Source organism: Lissotriton helveticus, chromosome 7 (genome assembly GCF_964261635.1).
Source record: "Lissotriton helveticus chromosome 7, aLisHel1.1, whole genome shotgun sequence".
Taxonomy (NCBI): Eukaryota; Metazoa; Chordata; class Amphibia; order Caudata; family Salamandridae; genus Lissotriton; species Lissotriton helveticus.
The window spans coordinates 606,119,095-606,137,718 of NC_136068.1; positions in this window are offsets into that span (position 1 = coordinate 606,119,095).

Genomic DNA, 18,624 nt, shown 5'->3' on the forward strand with positions numbered 1-18,624 from the left:
GTGTCTAGTTTTTAGAACTGTTTGGGTTTGCTACTTCGCAAAGAATACCTCCGAGCCCCGGGCCACAAACTCAGATCCCCCCCCCACCCCAAATCAAGGTAGTTTTGCAATAGGGTAATGTAAATTCACCACCGTACGATTTGAACCGTTTCCTGTTGCAGCCACTATGTCTATCCACGCAGGTGAGGTACCATTTTTTTCAGGAGACCTAGGGGAACGCTGGGTGGGTGGAATTTTGTGGATCCACGCAGATTCCAGAACTTTCCACCACAGAAATGTGACGAAAATGTGTTTTTTTGGTCAAATTTTTCGGTTTGCAAGGGATTCTGGGTAACAGTACCTGGTGGGAGGCAGTCGAGTCACCCCATCCTGAATTCCCCTGGGTGTCTAGTTTTCAGAAATGTATAGGTTTGCTAGGTTTCCCTAGGTGCTGGCAGAGCTACGGCGCAAAAACAAAAGGTAGTCATTTTGGCCAAAACGTGCTAGATTTCACTGGGAAATTGAGGTGCAGCCATGTTGCGTATTGCGCTGTTTCATGTCGCAGCCACAATGCCTACCCACGCAAGTGAGGTACCATTATTTTTGGGAGACCTGGGGGCACGCTGGGTGGGTGGAAATTTGTTGATCCACGCAGATTCCAGAACTTTCCACCACAGAAATGTGAGGAAAATTTGTTTTTTTTGTCAAATTTTTAGGTTTGCAAGGGATTCTGGGTAACAAAGGCTGGGGGTAGGCAGACGAGTCACCCCATCCTGAATTTCCCTGGGTGTCTAGTTTTCAAAAATGTATAGGTTTGCTAGGTTTCCCTAGGTGCTGGCAGAGCTACGGCGCAAAAACAAAATGTAGTCTTTTTTGCCAAAACGTGCTAGATTTCACTGGGAAATTGAGGTGCAGCCATGTTGCGTATTGCGCTGTTTCATGTCGCAGCCACTATGCCTACCCACGCAAGTGAGGTACCATCTTTTTCGGGAGACCTGGGGGCACGTTGGGTGGGTGGAAATTTGTTGATCCACACAGATTCCAGAACTTTCCACCACAGAAATGTGAGGAAAATGTGTGTTTTTTTGTCACATTTTTATGTTTGCAAGGGATTCTGGGTAACAAAACCTGGGGTTAGGCAGACGAGTCACCCCATCCTGAATTCCCCTGGGTGTCTAGTTTTCAAAAATATATAGGTTTGCTAGGTTTCCCTAGGTGCTGGCAGAGCTACGGCGCAAAAACAAAAGGTAGTCTTTTTGTCCAAAATGTGCTAAATTTCACGGGGAAATTGAGGTGCGACCATGCTGCGTTTTGTGCTGTTTCATGTCTCAGCCACTATGCCTACCCACGCAAGTGAGGTACCATTTTTTTCGGGAGACCTGGGGGCACGCTGGGTGGGTGGAAATTTGTTGATCCACACAGATTCCAGAACTTTCCACCACAGAAATGTGAGGAAAATGTGTTTTTTTGGTCAAATTTTTATGTTTGCAAGGGATTCTGGGTAACAAAACCTGGGGGTAGGCAGACGAGTCACCCCATCCTGAATTCCCCTGGGTGTCTAGTTTTCAAAAATGTATAGGTTTGCTAGGTTTCCTTAGGTGCTGGCAGAGCTACGGCACAAAAACAAAAGGTAGTCTTTTTGTCCAAAACGTGCTAAATTTCACTGGGAAATTGAGGTGCGACCATGCTGCGTTTTGCGCTGTTTCATGTCGCAGCCACTATGCCTACCCACGCAAGTGAGGTACTATTTTTTTGGGGAGACCTGGGGGCACGCTGGGTGGGTGGAAATTTGTTGATCCACACAGATACCAGAACTTTCCACCACAGAAATGTGAGGAAAATGTGTTTTTTTTGTCAAATTTTTATGTTTGCAAGGGATTCTGGGTAACAAAACCTGGGGGTAGGCAGACGAGTCACCCCATCCTGAATTCCCCTGGGTGTCTAGTTTTCAAAAATGTATAGGTTTGCTAGGTTTCCCTAGGTGCTGGCAGAGCTACGGCGCAAAAACAAAAGGTAGTCTTTTTGGCCAAAACGTGCTAGATTTCACTGGGAAATTGAGGTGCAGCCATGTTGCGTATTGCGCTGTTTCATGTCGCAGCCACTATGCCTACCCATGCAAGTGAGGTACCATTTTTTTTGGGAGACCTGGGGGCACGCTGGGTGGGTGGAAATTTGTTGATCCACGCAGATTCCAGAACTTTCCACCACAGAAATGTGAGGAAAATGTGTTTTTTTGTCAAATGTTTAGGTTTGCAAGGGATTCTGGGCAAAAAACCTGGGGGTAGGCAGACGAGTCACCCCATCCTGAATTTCCTTGAGTGTCTAGTTTTCAAAAATGTATAGGTTTTCTAGGTTTCCCTAGGTGCTGGCAGAGCTACGGGCAAAAACAAAAGGTAGTCTTTTTGGCCAAAACGTGCTAGATTTCACTGGGAAATTGAGGTGCAGCCATGTTGCGTATTGCGCTGTTTCATGTCGCAGCCACTATGCCTACCCACGCAAGTGAGGTACCATTTTTTTCGGGAGACCTGGGGGCACGCTGGTTGGGTGGAAATTTGTTGATCCACACAGATTCCAGAACTTTCCACCACAGAAATGTGAGGAAAATGTGTTTGTTTTGTCAAATTTTTATGTTTGCAAGGGATTCTGGGTAGCAAAACCTGGGGGTAGGCAGACGAGTTACCCCATCCTGAATTCCCCTGGGTGTCTAGTTTTCAAAATGTATAGGTTTGCTAGGTTTCCCTAGGTGCTGGCAGAGCTACGGCGCAAAAACAAAAGGTAGTCTTTTTGGCCAAAACGTGCTAAATTTCACTGGGAAATTGAGGTGCGACCATGCTGCGTTTTGCGCTGTTTCATATCGCAGCCACTATGCCTACCCACGCAAGTGAGGTACCATTTTTTTCGGGAGACCTGGGGGCACGCTGGGTGGGTGGAAATTTGTTGATCCACACAGATTCCAGAACTTTCCACCACAGAAATGTGAGGAAAATGTGGGGTTTTTTTGTCAAATTTGTATGTTTGCAAGGGATTCTGGGTAACAAAACCTGGGGGTAGGCAGACGAGTTACCCCATCCTGAATTTCCCTGGGTGTCTAGTTTTCAAAAATGTATAGGTTTGCTAGGTTTCCCTAGGTGCTGGCAGAGCTACGGCACAAAAACAAAAGGTAGTCTTTTTGGTCAAAACGTGCTAGATTTCAATGGGAAATTGAGGTGCAGCCATGTTGCGTATTGCGCTGTTTCATGTCGCAGCCACTATGCCTACCCACGCAAGTGAGGTACCATTTTTTCGGGAGACCTGGGGGCACGCTGGGTGAGTGGAAATTTGTTGATCCACCCAGATTCCAGAACTTTCCACCACAGAAATGTGAGGAAAATTTGTTTTTTTTGTCAAATTTTTATGTTTGCAAGGGATTCTGGGTAACAAAACCTGGTGATAGGCAGTCGAGTCACCCCATCCTGAATTCCCCTGGGTGTCTACTTTTTAAAAATATATAGGTTTGCTAGGTTTCCCTAGGTGCCGGCTGAGCTAGGGCTCAAAAACATAAGGTAGTCTCTTTGTCCAAAGAGTGCAAGATTTCACTGGGAAATTGAGGTGCGACCATGTTGCATTTTGTGCCATTTCCTGTCGTAGGCACAAGGCCGACCCACACAAGTGAGGTACCGTTTTTATTGGGAGACCTGGGGGAACGCTGGGTGGGTAGAAATTTGTTGATCCACGTAGATTCCAGAACTTTCCACCACAGAAATGTGAGGAAAATGTGTTTTTTTTTGTCAAAATCTTAGCTTTGCAAGGGATTCTCGGTAACAAAACCTGGTGGTAGGCAGTCGAGTCACCCCATCCTGAATTCCCCTGGGTGTCTACTTTTCAAACATGTATAGGTTTGCTAGGTTTCCCTAGGTGCCGGCAGAGCTAGGGTGCAAAAACTACAGGTAGGCACTTTGCCAAAAAAGGGTCAATTTGTAACTGCAAAATTTAGGTGTGATCACGTTGCATTTTGCGCCGTTTCCTGTCGCAGGCACAAGGCCGACCCACACAAGTGAGGTACCGTTTTTATCGGGACACTTGGGGTAATTCAGATTTGTAAATCAACTGTTATTACCAATTGAGCTTTCATGCATTTCTCCCTTTCAATGAAAGACATTGTGTAAAAAAATAATCTTTTTGAAAAATGACCAATAATTCTCATGCTAGTATGAGTATTCCCAATTTTGAAAATGTGCAATTATATACTGTTTCTGAACTCTATAATTTGTACCCAATTCAGAAATACATAGGTGTCTTTCATACAGATTATTCCATGTATACATTTTCCAAGACAAAGTGCTCTATACCCAGTAAATGAAAAAATACCATTGCAAGTTGCTGCTCAGTTTTTGGATCTGGGTTCGTCGGGTTCTTGGTGAAACTACAAGTCCTATATATCCCCACAACCAGGAAGGTCTAACGGATGTAACGGTATATTGCTTTCCAAGAGCTGTCAAAATTAGAAAAAGTTATAGGTGAAAACGTTGAGACAAAAGACTGTTTTTTTCAACAAATTTTCAATTATTCCAATATCTAACTGTTAGTTTCTATAACGAAACCTTCATGGATTTAGACAAATGACCCTTTCTGAATTTAGAATTTTGTCTACTTTTCGAAAATGTAAAGATTTCCAGGATCCATTATTGCTTTCAAACTCATTTCTACCATTAACTGGAAGGAGGTGGAAAGCTCTAAAAATAGCAAAAATAGGCTATGTCCCAGAAAAATGCCAAAACTGAGTGAAAGATTTCAGTTCTCTGACAAAAGACTGTCATTCCCTAAAAGCTGAGAAAATGGAAATTTCAGCCCTACAAACCCTTTTTTGATACCAATTTCAGGAAAAAACCCAGAGGCTTTCATTTGCAGCCCGTTTTTCCCATTTTTCTGAAAAAAACAAAAAAATCACTATATTTTGGTTAATTTCTGGGACCCCTCCAAGGGAATCCACAAACCATGGGCGCCTTTAGAATCCACATGATGTTGGAAGAAAAGGACGCAAATTTGGGGTGGATACCTTATGTGGTCAAAAAGTTACAAGGGCCTAAGCGCGCACTACTCCAAAACGCCAAAAAAAGCCTTAGCACAGGAGGGGAAAAGGCCTAGCAGCGAAGGGGTTAAATACCACCCTATATTCTAACATCAAAACCAACAATTAAAATGTAATTGAAGTAAAAAATAGTATAACACAAATAACATATTTAGTATAAAAAAACAATTTGTAATAAATGATTAAATATTTGTTTGTTTATTACTTAAATAACTTCCTACCCTACTCTACTACCAAAACATCACAACATAGCTGATATATAACATATACAAATACATTAGATGTTTCACAAAAGTATAAATAAAATATTCAAATGAATAACTAATTAGTAATTACTTGGTTAACTTCCTACCCTATTCCTCTACAAACTAATGAACACATCTAAAATATAACTTAACAAATATCATTTCCCAATGTACATAATTATAATTACAAATAATAAATACATTTCTTAATTAACTCCCCACTCAATACCTCCAAAAACCAATTACCCTGCACCTGAAACATATTTAAAAATTAAAATAATTACACCATTTACAAAATTAGCAATTTTAATTAAAATGAATTATTCATTAATTATAATTAATTTACTTCCCACTCTTTACCCCTACAAATACCACACCCTTCATCTCAAATAAAACTTAAAAACAAATTACACAATTATCATAATTATCAATGAAATAATTAATTTTAATTACAATTCATTATAATTTCCTTCCCACCCTATACCCCTACAAATCCCACAACCCACCTAAAGTAAAACTTAAAAAATAAAACAATTTATATTCTCATCATTGATTCATTTTGATTAAAATTTGTTAATTATAATTAATTTGCTTCCCACCCTGTGACCCTACAGGCCCCATTAACCGCTAAAACAGTAAAAATTAAAATTCAATTAAATTTAAAACAACTACAAATGTACAAACTATATTAAAAAACATTAAAAATAATTATACAAACAATTTATAACATAGACAATTAAAACATATTAAAACAAAAAGATAATTCTAAAACTAGATTCTTGTCATTGATATTCCTGCATCACGATATTTGTGGATCACGATACGTTAACTTAGGAAAATTGTGAGGGAACTAATAAGACATACACCTTTTTAAGGTTCAGTACACTGGCAATGAGGACTGTGTAGCAGGCCTCAGTCCCCCTTCAGAGTCAAATAACCAGCAGCATAAATCTAAAAACCGGGGTGGGTTATCATATACAAAGAGGCATTTCCTTACATGGTCTAGGAACTATAGGCAAAAATTTGTATTGTTCACTGGCTTACTCGAGTTTGAAATAGTACAACATACATGGAGTCAAAGTAAGATTTCTACCATGTCCTTATAAGCCACAAGCATCACACTTGGCATATAGGGTATGTGTTACCCGCATTCATCAATTTAAATTAAGTTTCTTTTTCATGAGGTTAATGAATTATAATGCAGCATGCTCTACGTTGTATGACCGAAGGGGAAAAATAGCAAATCATCCGGGACAAATTAAAATTGCTACTACTTGCCTGGGTGCCCTAGACATGAATATTGGCAACCTACAGCAGAGCAATCGCCTCAGCATTCTACAATTTAAATTAAGCCTCTATTACTTACGGTTCATGATTTGTTTAGCATAACAGATCAATTAATTATAAGGGGAGTGAGAATGGCTGCCTGCTTCCTGTTCTTGGAGTTGGACGCAGGAACAGAGACGTGGTACCCGGCGGCAAGGTAAGTGTTATCTTTAAAAAAAAAAAAGTTTTTACATTGCAGCACCCCCGCCCCCCCCCCCACCCCACCCCCCACCGCACCACCCGTGAGCCGTACCGGCCTCCAATGGCTTGTTGTAGAATAAAGTCGTAAGTATTTTGAGACACAAGCTGGCAAAAGGGCCCAAGGATACACACTTGAGAATTGCTAGAGCTCCAACTGGGACCAGATCAGAACTTTTCATGCTGCCTAAGCAGTGAAGTTCTCTCCTTGAACACAGTACCATATATTGGTTGTTTTAGAAAATCATCAGCAAGAACACATGGCCCAGGAGTGGGGGACCTGCATTCCAGGCCTGCTTGGACTCTGAGTCCATGTTAGAACTCTTAAATTTACTAGGTCTGACCAGGCATTTCCATGCCTTTGACACCCCTATTTCAGCACTTTGGAACTCTACAGGCGGGAAAATAGAGTTCAAGTCCAGGGGACAGCACCAGGCATGAACAAGCCTGAGTTAGAACTAGTGCCTGTCTAGAGCTTTTTACGCCACCAAAGCAAGATGTACCTTTTCATGTTTGTAGAACACACTCCGGGCACTTTGGGACTGTGAACTCAAAGCCTAGGCACTGCAGCTCAGATAGATATACATACCGTGGAAGCTAACTGGGTGATAATTTGTGCTCTTTAACCATGGGAGTAGTTAAGGTGTCAAAAATATTGCCTTAGAGGCGGAGGAATGCCCCAAACCATTGACATAGGCTTGTAGGCCCAACATAGGGAGCTCCTGGAGATCTAACTAGGCGTCTAAAGGTCTGGCAACTGAGTGGTACCCCTGACCCCTCTGATAGGTTAACCATCCTCAATGGTAAAAGTTTAGGCACTCAAGCCTAACCTGGAATGAGGTCAACTGGAAGTTGAAGCACTTCCATATTTAGAACTATTGTAGCTGAGATGTCTGGCATGGATACAACAGGATGTTCTAAGGTCACTGGCGGGAGAGTTGGCCACTAGAAGGTGCAAATAAACCTGTTAGAGGTCCATTAACGGCCTTCCCATCAGTAGAGCCTACAAGTCCTTTCCAAGTCGGTGGTACAACCTCAGTGTTACAGAAGGACAGCAAGGATCACCGGAGCCCTGGCGTGGCGAAACCGTGAGACCTGCTGATATGCTAACTAGGAACCAGCAAAGCCTGGCATCACAAGAAAATGCAGGAGCACATCACAAGCACAGTGAGTACCACTGATACCACCGAAAGGCAACCAGTGATGCTGGTTGCAGCTCAAATATGAGTCTTCTCCCCAAACATCAGTGGTGGTACTGGGAACTCTAACTCATCAATATGTAGAGCTTTGTTCTTCTGGGGGTCCTCCTGGGCTTCAGGAGCCTTGTCCTGGATACATAAGAGTGACCTGAGTCACAGCCTGGAACTATGGGCAAGAATTAGTGACCTGTTCCTAGCAAATACCCCTTCATTTCAGAAGCCCTCACTTGCATGAAGATGGATGCCCCTGGTCAGTAGCTGGAGCCTGCACATGGAAAACCTACATGTGGATCTTCTGGAGTTCTAGCACAACTGAAGAGCTCTCCAAATGACCCTCAAACACATAATCGTGCAGAGAAAGGAGATGGGTGAAAGGACCAGTGCCGACAATAGATGAGTGGGTCACAGATATACTTTATTGTAATACACAATCAGATCTATATAACGAGCTACTTCCCCCTCAGAGTCGACCCAGATGTTTCTGGGGGCTATATCAGCATTATCTAGTGGGTAAGGAAGGATGTATGACACTACAACGCATGCTTTTACAACGCATGCCATTACGACGCAGGTTTTACAACGCAATTCGTTACAATGACTTGCGTTGGGGGGCGCTGGATAGTGAATAGTTTAATTTACTATTCCAACTCCAGTCCCTGTGGATAGTAGGGAAGGTGTTGGATAGTAATTAAACTATTCCCTATCCCAGAGCGCCCCCCAGCACAATTGGTTGTAATAACTTGCGTTGTAAAAGTTGCGTCGTAATGGTAGTGCATTGTAAAAGTTGCGTTGTAAAGGATGTTTCCCGTAAGGAAACCAGGGAGCGGTCACATATGTGCCATGATATGGTTGCATTCAATGTACTAGATATATCTGATATAGAAACATCTTTTTCATGATTGTATGTTGTGTTATTTTTATAATCCATAAATACAAATGTAAAATAAATTGTGCAGAGAAATACCAAGGGCCAGTACATGAGACCGTTGGACACTGTTTGGGGACTGTTGGAGTTCCACCTACATTCCTCTGAGAGCATGGCACACCAGGGGAGCCCTTCAGCCCTCCGAAGGCAGGTGCTACACCTTCAATGGTACAACCAGAGTGACAGAATAAAGCCCAGGCCGGACTACACCGAGACCTGCTGGAATCTTAACCAGGGTACTGACCGAGCCCTCCATAGTAGTCTGAGCGCTCTCCATAATGGTGCAGGGAATCCAGGGGCAGGGGTTGGTACACAAGCATGGGGTCTGTGATAGCTCTATCCTTTCCATATTTAGATTTGCCCCCTAACAGAGCCCCAGTGCAATTCAAGAGACCGGATGTGAATGCATAAAGATATCTCAGCTCAACATCAGGAACATGGGCATCTAGAATACATGGTTCTGCTAGAGTGCAAAGGAGGCTTGACAGACGTGACCAACAGGGCACCCCTGGAGCCCTCACCAGACAGATCATATACACTAAGTGGGAATGAATAGGGTTAAACATGCCCTGGTGTGGTGGTGAGCTAAAGCTTGGGACACCATGGGTGCCTACAAAGGTACAGAGGGATACAATGGGACATAGAGATGGATACTACTTCATAGACAGCCATGGAGGGCCTTATACGCTACACTTTGCTCATTTTAAACAATCTTTTCTCCAAATAATGCCCAATTTATTTCAGGAACCTTTGAATAAAAGCAGAGGGAAATCCCAAGTCTATCACTGCATCTTGGGAATCATGGGCCTTCTGGAGCTCCTAATAGGGATACAATCGAGCCTAGCACAACAAGGGGACGTAGGAGTTCTTGCCAGGCAGGTTGAACATGCTCAATTGTATAGATGGATGCCTGGGATCACTAGATAATGATAGGGCCTGGGGCACTCTTTGGAGGTTGATGCGGCTCATGAGAGCGACTGGGTCACCAGGGTGTCCAGGAGCTCTCCATGATAGGAGATATACCTTCAGTATATGTTTTCTGGCATCACATTGGAGAATGGAAACACTCGACAGCCAGGTTGAACACCCTCAAGAATAAAAAAGGGAAAGAAGGGGAGTGCTTAATAAAACCCAAGCATGGCACTATGTCTTAGACCTGAATCAGGGGCCTTTGGAAGCTCCAATATGTCCCTATTTTGTGATAATTCTTTGTAGCAGTGCACCATCATTTTAGGAGCCCATTGAAAAATGCAGAGGGATAACCCCATTCACTAGCAGGAGTCTGGGCATCTAGGCCTAGCACAAGAACTGCTAGAGCTCAGAATTGGGACCCAGAGCCTGGCACGGCTGGGGAGCCCTCACCAGGCAGGTTGTACACTCAATGGTATGGGTGGACACCTAGGTAGATCGAATGATGCCCAAGACAAGGGTCACGGTTGTCCAATATCCTGTGGAGGCCCATTGTCATTTTCCCTATGTTAACCTGAGCTTGTTGCAGTCTGCACTCTGCTTTGCGTATGTTACTATGCAAATGTACTTTGCGCCCTGCTGCACTTTCACCCAGAACCTGCCCTTGTTTTTGCGTTCTGTTCTTTCCTGGGATTTAGTCTGAACACTGTAGACAAGATCAAACAACAATGCCCCTTGTTATTCCGATTTGGTCAGCTTCTAGCACCTAGACAAAACATACGAATGCCGCTGTTTAAGAACACGTACTCTTTGTCATATAGGTATGCACAGACATGCAAATACACACTTGGTGAGGGTTTTTTCAAAGAAAAGATCACATCACCTGAAATGTAGAACTTTCATCTGTGTATGCTAAGGTACGGGGTCTGCAAACACCCATAGATATTCCGATATGTAATCACTTTACTTCTGTAGAAGCGCAGGGGGATTAGTCTACCCTGTCTGATATCATGACAGCTCCTTTTATGATTTATGGATTACTTACTATGCTGATCGTATTTGTGTTAGACATTTTCCTACTAATTGTGGCATGTATACTGCATACTAGAGCACAATAGTTCAAATAAATAATTTAAACTTTTCTTGTGTCTCTGTCAGATCTTATTGTGGACAAGTATGAGTGTGAGAGCAAAAACGTGAGTCCTGTCACCGTGATTCCTGAGAGGGTCAGGAGGGTTGTGTTCTCGGGTGTCTAATCACTTGTTCCTGAGTGAGTAGGAGGACAGGTGAGACATGACAGCTAATTGGTCCCGGGCTCATAGCTACTATGGTGGTAGGATGACTCAGTCCATGCCTACTAAGGTTCTATGGTATCAAGCATAGTACACTGCAGAATCCCTGCAACATGTCGCCGCCATTTGGTCTGGTACTTATTTGCGGGACCCATAAGTAGTGTGTGTGCTTGTCCACAATACTCTTGCACCGTTTCCAGGAGATGTCTGTGGTGTTGGGGCTTTGCCTCTTCAGTTTGTAGGGACTTCCTATTGCTGTAGGTTTTTCAAGCTTGAATTTTCAAAGATGTATACCCACTTTTGAGCTACCGTTTGAATACCTTGCTCTTTGCTTATGTCTAATCCCATTGCGGTTCCGGCTCATTGCCGGGCAGCACTTACTCAGCATTTGTTACAGCATGGGGTACCCAATGCCAGTTCTCCTGTTGTTTTTGTGGTCGAGGCAGAACCTGGTTACCACTTTGAACTTTTTACTCCTGGGTAATGTTCCCCCCTGTTAGTGCGAATGATAATACTTTTCATTCTTATACTGTGGCTGCTGCTCCTGCGGCTTACCGCCCTGATGCGGTTCTTGAGATTCCTTTTATGGCCTGGGAGCATTAAATTTGGTTTGATTGAGCCCTTCCCCATCCTATTGCTACTGTTCGAATGGGCCCCTTAAGTATTGACTGGCCTGTGTGGCCCTGTTTTACTCCATACCGTCATTATGCCAATGCTAATGTGGCGGATGTACATTTGTTATACGCTCAGGTAGTCCTTATTTATAGACGCTTGATTCAATTTGTTGTGCATGCCTTTCTGGCACCTGGGCTTCACCTCCTGTGAATGCTCCGCAGGGTGGAGAGCTTGTTATTAGCTTTCTTATTATTAGCTTTGTTATAGGAAAATGCCCACTTAACTTTGAAGACTTTCCCTTCTCGTTTGGCCAAATATTTGATCAGCTTGATGCTGTTATTTCTCTTACGGGTCCTCTAGACAAACATAGGATCCTTACCATGTGTTTGCCTAGTGGTCTACTTCCCCCTTGGCTGAATACAACATCTGGGGGTTGGTATTTGCCACAATGTATTCACCTTATGTCACCCCCTCAATGAGCGCTCTTCCGAGCGTTCTCAAACAGGTACAGAACAAACATGGGGCAGGTCCTGCCCTAGATTTGGGGATGAAGCTTCAAGGTCTATTCCAGTAGTCTACAAAATGATTCTTTCTAATGTTAAAGGTGAGGCATTGTCCTAGATTATACACCAGCGACTTTTCATAGTAGCCGCTGTCAATTGGGTGCATGAGTTGCATGTTAATCTCTCTGAATATTATACATCCTTGGGTCGTGATAGTTTGGCACCCGACCATCTGTGCAATTTTGATATGGATTAGTTGGTGTTTGAAAATGTATTTTGTTTATTTATTTGTTTTTTTTCCTTTTGTTATATTCTTGTTGCATTCGTTTTTTAAAGTTTATTGAAGGAGGAAGATTTGTTGTATTTTCTATTAAATATGCTGTAGCCATAGAATACACGTGGTGTTCTGTAGTGTGGCTGTGCCCAAGCTTCAGAACACAGCTAACACAGGCAGTTGGTGGTCGTTGTCTATCCCCCAGTCAGTAGAAATACACTTGCATGTAATCGTGGCATTGTTCCGGCCGTGGTCTTTTCAACATTACTTAAAAACTCCCATCTTTTTGGTTGAGTCCACCCTTGTGGTACCATCCTACCAGGAGGTGGATAGGCACCAATGATGAAGCAGGTCACGATCGAGTGAGAGGGGCGTCTTTTCCAATATCTCTGGATAACTCTGCAGGACTAGGTAGTATCCTCTGTGGTCTCCGCCTGTCTCTTTCTCTCTCGCCCAGTTGCCCGATTCTGAGAAAAGTATTTACTAAAGTTGTCACTTGTGCAAAAGTTACATTAAATTCAACTTGAGCATCAAGTCTGGTTTTACGCAATAATTCTTTTGATACCTTTAATTATCATATTCAGGAGGTCCATTCAGAAGTTTGCACTGTTGAGTACTCAGCGTGTAACTCTGTACTCGCCAATGAGCTACTAGCCTTTCCACAGTAAAAACGACAATGCAGAGTTTTTACTGTCAGTACATTTAAACATAAAAACCACATATCCAACTTTTTATTATAATGCACCTTGCCATTTAGGGCTCAGTAGGCCTGCCTAAGGGGTGACTTGTAGATCTTAAAAAGGAAGGTTTGGGCTTTGCCATTACTTTAAATGGCAAAGTTGAGTTAGCAGTTTAAAACTGTTCTGCCAGCAAGCAATGGCAAGCTAGAGGTTGTACTTTACTTTATCACACTCGTGGTGGCACAATAGCTCTGCAGTCCATGAGAGACGCCTTAATTTACAGGCCCTGGGTACCACTGGTACCAGATCAGTGGCAGAATATTGACCACAGAAATATAATATCACAAATATCAAGCATAAAAATATTGTTTTCCTACACATATACAGGAAAGTACAAACAATATCAAAAGAAAAATATAATTTTACACTAATATCGAAAAAAATCGTTTTTTAACATGTAACCCGCTCTGCCTACTACACTGAGTGGATTGACAAGGCGGACTGCTCCGCTAAGGAACTGTTCTTGGTATACAAAGAGTTATCCTCACTGGCCTCTATTGGGGAACCGGAGGCTGGCTCTGCGGAATCATGTAATCAGATAACTCGATTTTTCTCCAACAAAGTGAAGGATATTTATTCTACCTTCCCAAAGGAGGCTAGGGCTTGCTCCGGTAGTAAGGAGACACTTTGGATGGATTACTGGAAAAAGAATGCCTAAAGGCGTTCATGGTTCCAGATGAGTGTCTGCTGCTTAAAGTAGCTAGAGATGTGAAATCTGGCTCACCTAAAGATCCTGCTCCAGCTAAAATCTTGAGAGGTAATATTGAGGCTTTAGCACCTTATATTAGTTACTTGCTAGAGCTGTCATTTGGATCTGGCAAGGTGCCGATAACCTAGAAAGAAGCAATGGTCCTTCCATTAAAGAAAAAGCCACATATCACTCCTCCTCTATTTTGCTAAAATAGCTGAAAAGCTGGTTAATCAGCAACTTACAGCTCACATAGAAGCTCATAGGCTCTTACATCCATCTCAGGCGGGTTTTCACGCCTGCCACTCCACGGAGTCTGCTTTGCTCTTCTCCACAGAGGCCTTACGGAGACATGTGGATGAGGGTCAGACCGCGGCACTGATTCTTCTCGATCTCAGTGCCGCGTTCGAGGGAAGGCATGGGACTGGCTGGATTCTTTTCTCCGCGAACGTAGTTTTCGTGTTGAGCAAGGGCCCCATAGGTCTAAGGCTTTTAACCTGGATCAAGGGGTCCCACAGGGCTCCAGCCTGAGCCCTACCCTTTTCAATCTTTATGTGGCACCTGTGGCGCTAATAACTGAGCAATATGGAGTGGAAGTGGTGACGTATGCAGATGATACGCAGCTGGTTGTGGCTTTGACACAGCCGGCTGAGCGGGCAGCCAGCAAGTTTGCGTCTTGTCTCCAAGGCTTGGCCGGATGGATGGCCGATAACTGTCTCAGACTGAACGGCGACAAAACGGAGGTGCCTATTTGTGGGCAAGTCTCTGTCAGTCTGGACATCGGCCTGGTGGCCCCAGTCATTGGGTGCTTTACCTGTACCCAAGGATCAAGTTAAAAATCTTGGAATTTGGATTGATTCTAAAATCTGCTATGAATATCACAACAAACGCGTGGCCGGAACTTGCTTTGGCATTCTGTGTAGTCTTAGAAAGACACTCGATCTGCTCCCTGTGACATATAGGAAAGCCCTGGTCCATGCCCTGGTTACTTCCAGGCTGGACTATGGGAACGTCCTTTATTTGGGAGCTAATATGAAGTGTCTTCAGAGACTACAGCATATTCAGAATGCTGCCGCCCGCTTGGTGTTGATGCTACCCAAGAGAGCCGCCTCAAAAAAAGCCCTGGAATTGCTCCATTTGTTGCCCATTAGGGAGCGTATCCTGTTTAAAGCCCTTTGCGTCAGCCATAGGATTGCGCAGGGGAAAGGCCCTTGCTTCCTGCTCAATTTGCTTACGTCGTACACTCCCACTCGGCTGTTGCGATCGCAGGGGGCTGGCATGTTGCAGATTCCCAAAATCAGAAGGTCCAGAATGGGAGGAAGATCCTTCCGTTTTTTGGATGCCCGTCGTTGGAGTACCCTACCCCTTAGGCTCCGTGTGGAAACCTCTGAGGCAGCTTTCTGTAAAGAATTAAAAACCTACTTATTCCCTAGGGACTAGTTCCATTGGGCGGGCTTGTGGAGGCTGTAACTGTAGGATGCTGGGGCCAATGACTAGCGCGGGGACACACTGGTTAGTGTAACCAGGCGCTGTTTAAGCTCACGATTATTATATAGGCAAAAGTAGTAAATCTTAAATATCTTAAAATGTAACATTGACATAATGTAAATTAAATATGGTTAAGTGGTATTTAAAAATTTATATAAAAATATACTAATTTAAACATACACATATATGTATGTGTGTATGTTTTTATACACATCACATAAAACTATTTTACAAAATATAGTTTCTATTTAAAAAAAAAAAATTAAGTGGCTAATATATCTCTATTGAAACACACATACATAAAAAGTAACAAAAACATTCAAAATATTGGGGAGAGGATGTAGCCTTACGGCTAGAGCGCTCGCCCTTGAAGCTGGGGAACCAGGTTCGAGTCTCAACAACGACCCTCAACATCCTATGATTCTAGGCAAGGCACTTAATCTCCCCATGCCTAACAAAAATGAATGAGTCCTTCTGTAACGAAACTGGTGCTATATAAAGCGCTCTGATACCCGATGTCTCGAATCTAGTTCGCGCTATATAAAACTCTAAAAAAATTGCCAATTTAATTATACATAAAAAGTAAATAAACAAAAAGATGTTTTACTAAATCTATCTACAAAAATACATTAATTTATATAAATAAACAAATTGAATACACATGCACATAATAAATATTTAACAGTTTATACCAAAACTATTAAGCTCTAGAAATCATACACTATTTTCACTCAAATACATACACCAGTAGGGAAAGCATTGGACTTAGTAGAGGTAAAATGTACTGTTCCCACTCCAGTAGGTGCAAAAGTAGGGACAGCGTTCGACTCAGACGGGGAAAAATGTACTATTCCCACTCCAGTCTGCACTACAGTAGGGCAACCGTTTGACACCGGAAGGCTACAATTTACTACTCCCACTCCAGTAGGTGCAACAGTAGAAAGCGTTGGACTCTGCGGGGGGAAAATGTACTATTTCCACTCCAGTCTGTGCAACAGTAAGGAAAACATTGGACACTGGAGGAGCATAATTTACTATTCACACTCCTGTAGGTGCAAAAGTAGGGACAGCGTTGGACTCAGGGGAGAGGTCATATTTATTATTCCCACTCAAGTCTAGGCAACAGTAGGGAAAGCATTGGACTCCTGAGGGGTAACATTTACTGTTCCCACTCTAGTCTGTGCAACAGTAGAGAGAGAGTACTTCATCTCGAACAAATAACATATTTTAACAACTCTATAAAATAGCCAAAAATATAAAATTCGAAATATAAAATGATATGTCTATATCTAATAGAAAATTAAACAAATTACATAATTATAGCAATTTTTAATAATTGCCCATTAAAACAAATATTAATTTAAATACCAACCTATATTCTCGCAAACATTAAACCCAACAATTAAAATGTAATTGAAGTAAAAAATAGTATAACACATTTAACATTTTAAGTAAACAAAACAATTTGTAATAAATTATTCAATATTTTTTATTTATTACTTAAATAACTTCCCACCCTACTCTACTTCAAAACATCAAAACATAGCTGATATATAACATACACAAATACATTAGATGTTTCACAAAAGTATAAATAAAATATTAAAAGTAATAACTAATTTGTAATTACTTTATTAAATTCCTACCCTATTCCTCTACAAACTAATTAACACACCTAAAATATAACTGAACAAATATAATTTCCCAATTAACATTATTAAATAAAAATAATAAATACATTTAATTAACTCCCCACTCTATACCTCTAAAAACCCAACAAACTACACCTGAAATATATCTTAAAAAGTAAAATAATTACACAATTTACATAATTATCAATTGAACAATTCATTTTAATTAAAATGAATTATTAATTCATTATAATTAATTTACTTCCCAGTCTTTACCACTACAAATCCCACACCCTTCATCTATAATAAAACTTAGAAATGAATTACACAATTTACATATTTATCAATTAAATAATTACAATTAATTATAGTTTACTTCCTACCCTTTACCCCTACAAATCCCACAACCCACCTAAAGTAAAACTTAAAAAATAAAACAATTAACATACTAATAATTAATTAATCTTGATTAAAATTAGTTAATTATAATTAATTTGCTTCCCACCCTGTGACACAACAGGTCCCACAAACCGCTACTTCAGTAAAAATGTAAGTTCAATTTCATTTAAAACAACTAACAATTTACAAACTATATTTAAAAGCATTAACATTAATTATACAAACAATTAAGAACATATACAATTAAAACATACTAAAACACAAAGATAATTCTATAAGTAGATTTTATACAACTATATTTTTGTAAAAGTTATTAACAGAATAGATATTTCTGACATCAATGTTACTTACCTTAGAAAATCGATATTATTCTCATTGATATTCCTGCATCACAATATTAAAAACTTGATCTTTCTGTGTATCGATATTTGTAACTCAATATTTTGCCCCAATACCACTGTTACCATATACTAGGGACTTTTAAGTTAATTTATGAAAATTGTGGGGGAACCAATAAGACATATACCTTTTTAAGGGTCAGTGCACTGGCAGTGAGGTCTGTGTAGGAGGCCTCAGTGCCCCCTCTGAGTCAAACAACCAGCAGCATACATCTAAATAGTGGGGGTCATCATGTAAAAAGAGGCATTTCCTTACATGGTCTAAGAATTATAGGCACAAATGTTTACTGTTCACTGACCTACTCAAGTGTGAAATAGTACAAGATACAAGGAGTCAAAGTAAGATTTTTGCCATGTCCTTGTAAGCCATAAGCATCACAATTGGCATACGGGGTATACCTGTGAGAAAAATAGCAAATCATGCGGGACAATTTAAAATTGCTACTACTTGCCTGGGTGCCATAGAAATGAATATTGGTATGCTGCAGCAGAACAATCTCCTCAGCACTTTACAATTTAAATTAAGCCTCTATTACTTACGGTTCATGAATTGTTTAGCATAAAAGATCAATTATTTATAGCTTACTGTTCCTGGAGTTGGACGCAGGAGAACAGGAGCAGAGATGCAGCACCCGGCAGCAAGGTCTTATCTTTAAAAAAAAATTGTACAATGCAGCCCCGCCCCCACTCCTAAAATCCCCCCCCCCCCCCGGCGTGCGCCGGTCCCGCCACTCATGAGCCGTGCTG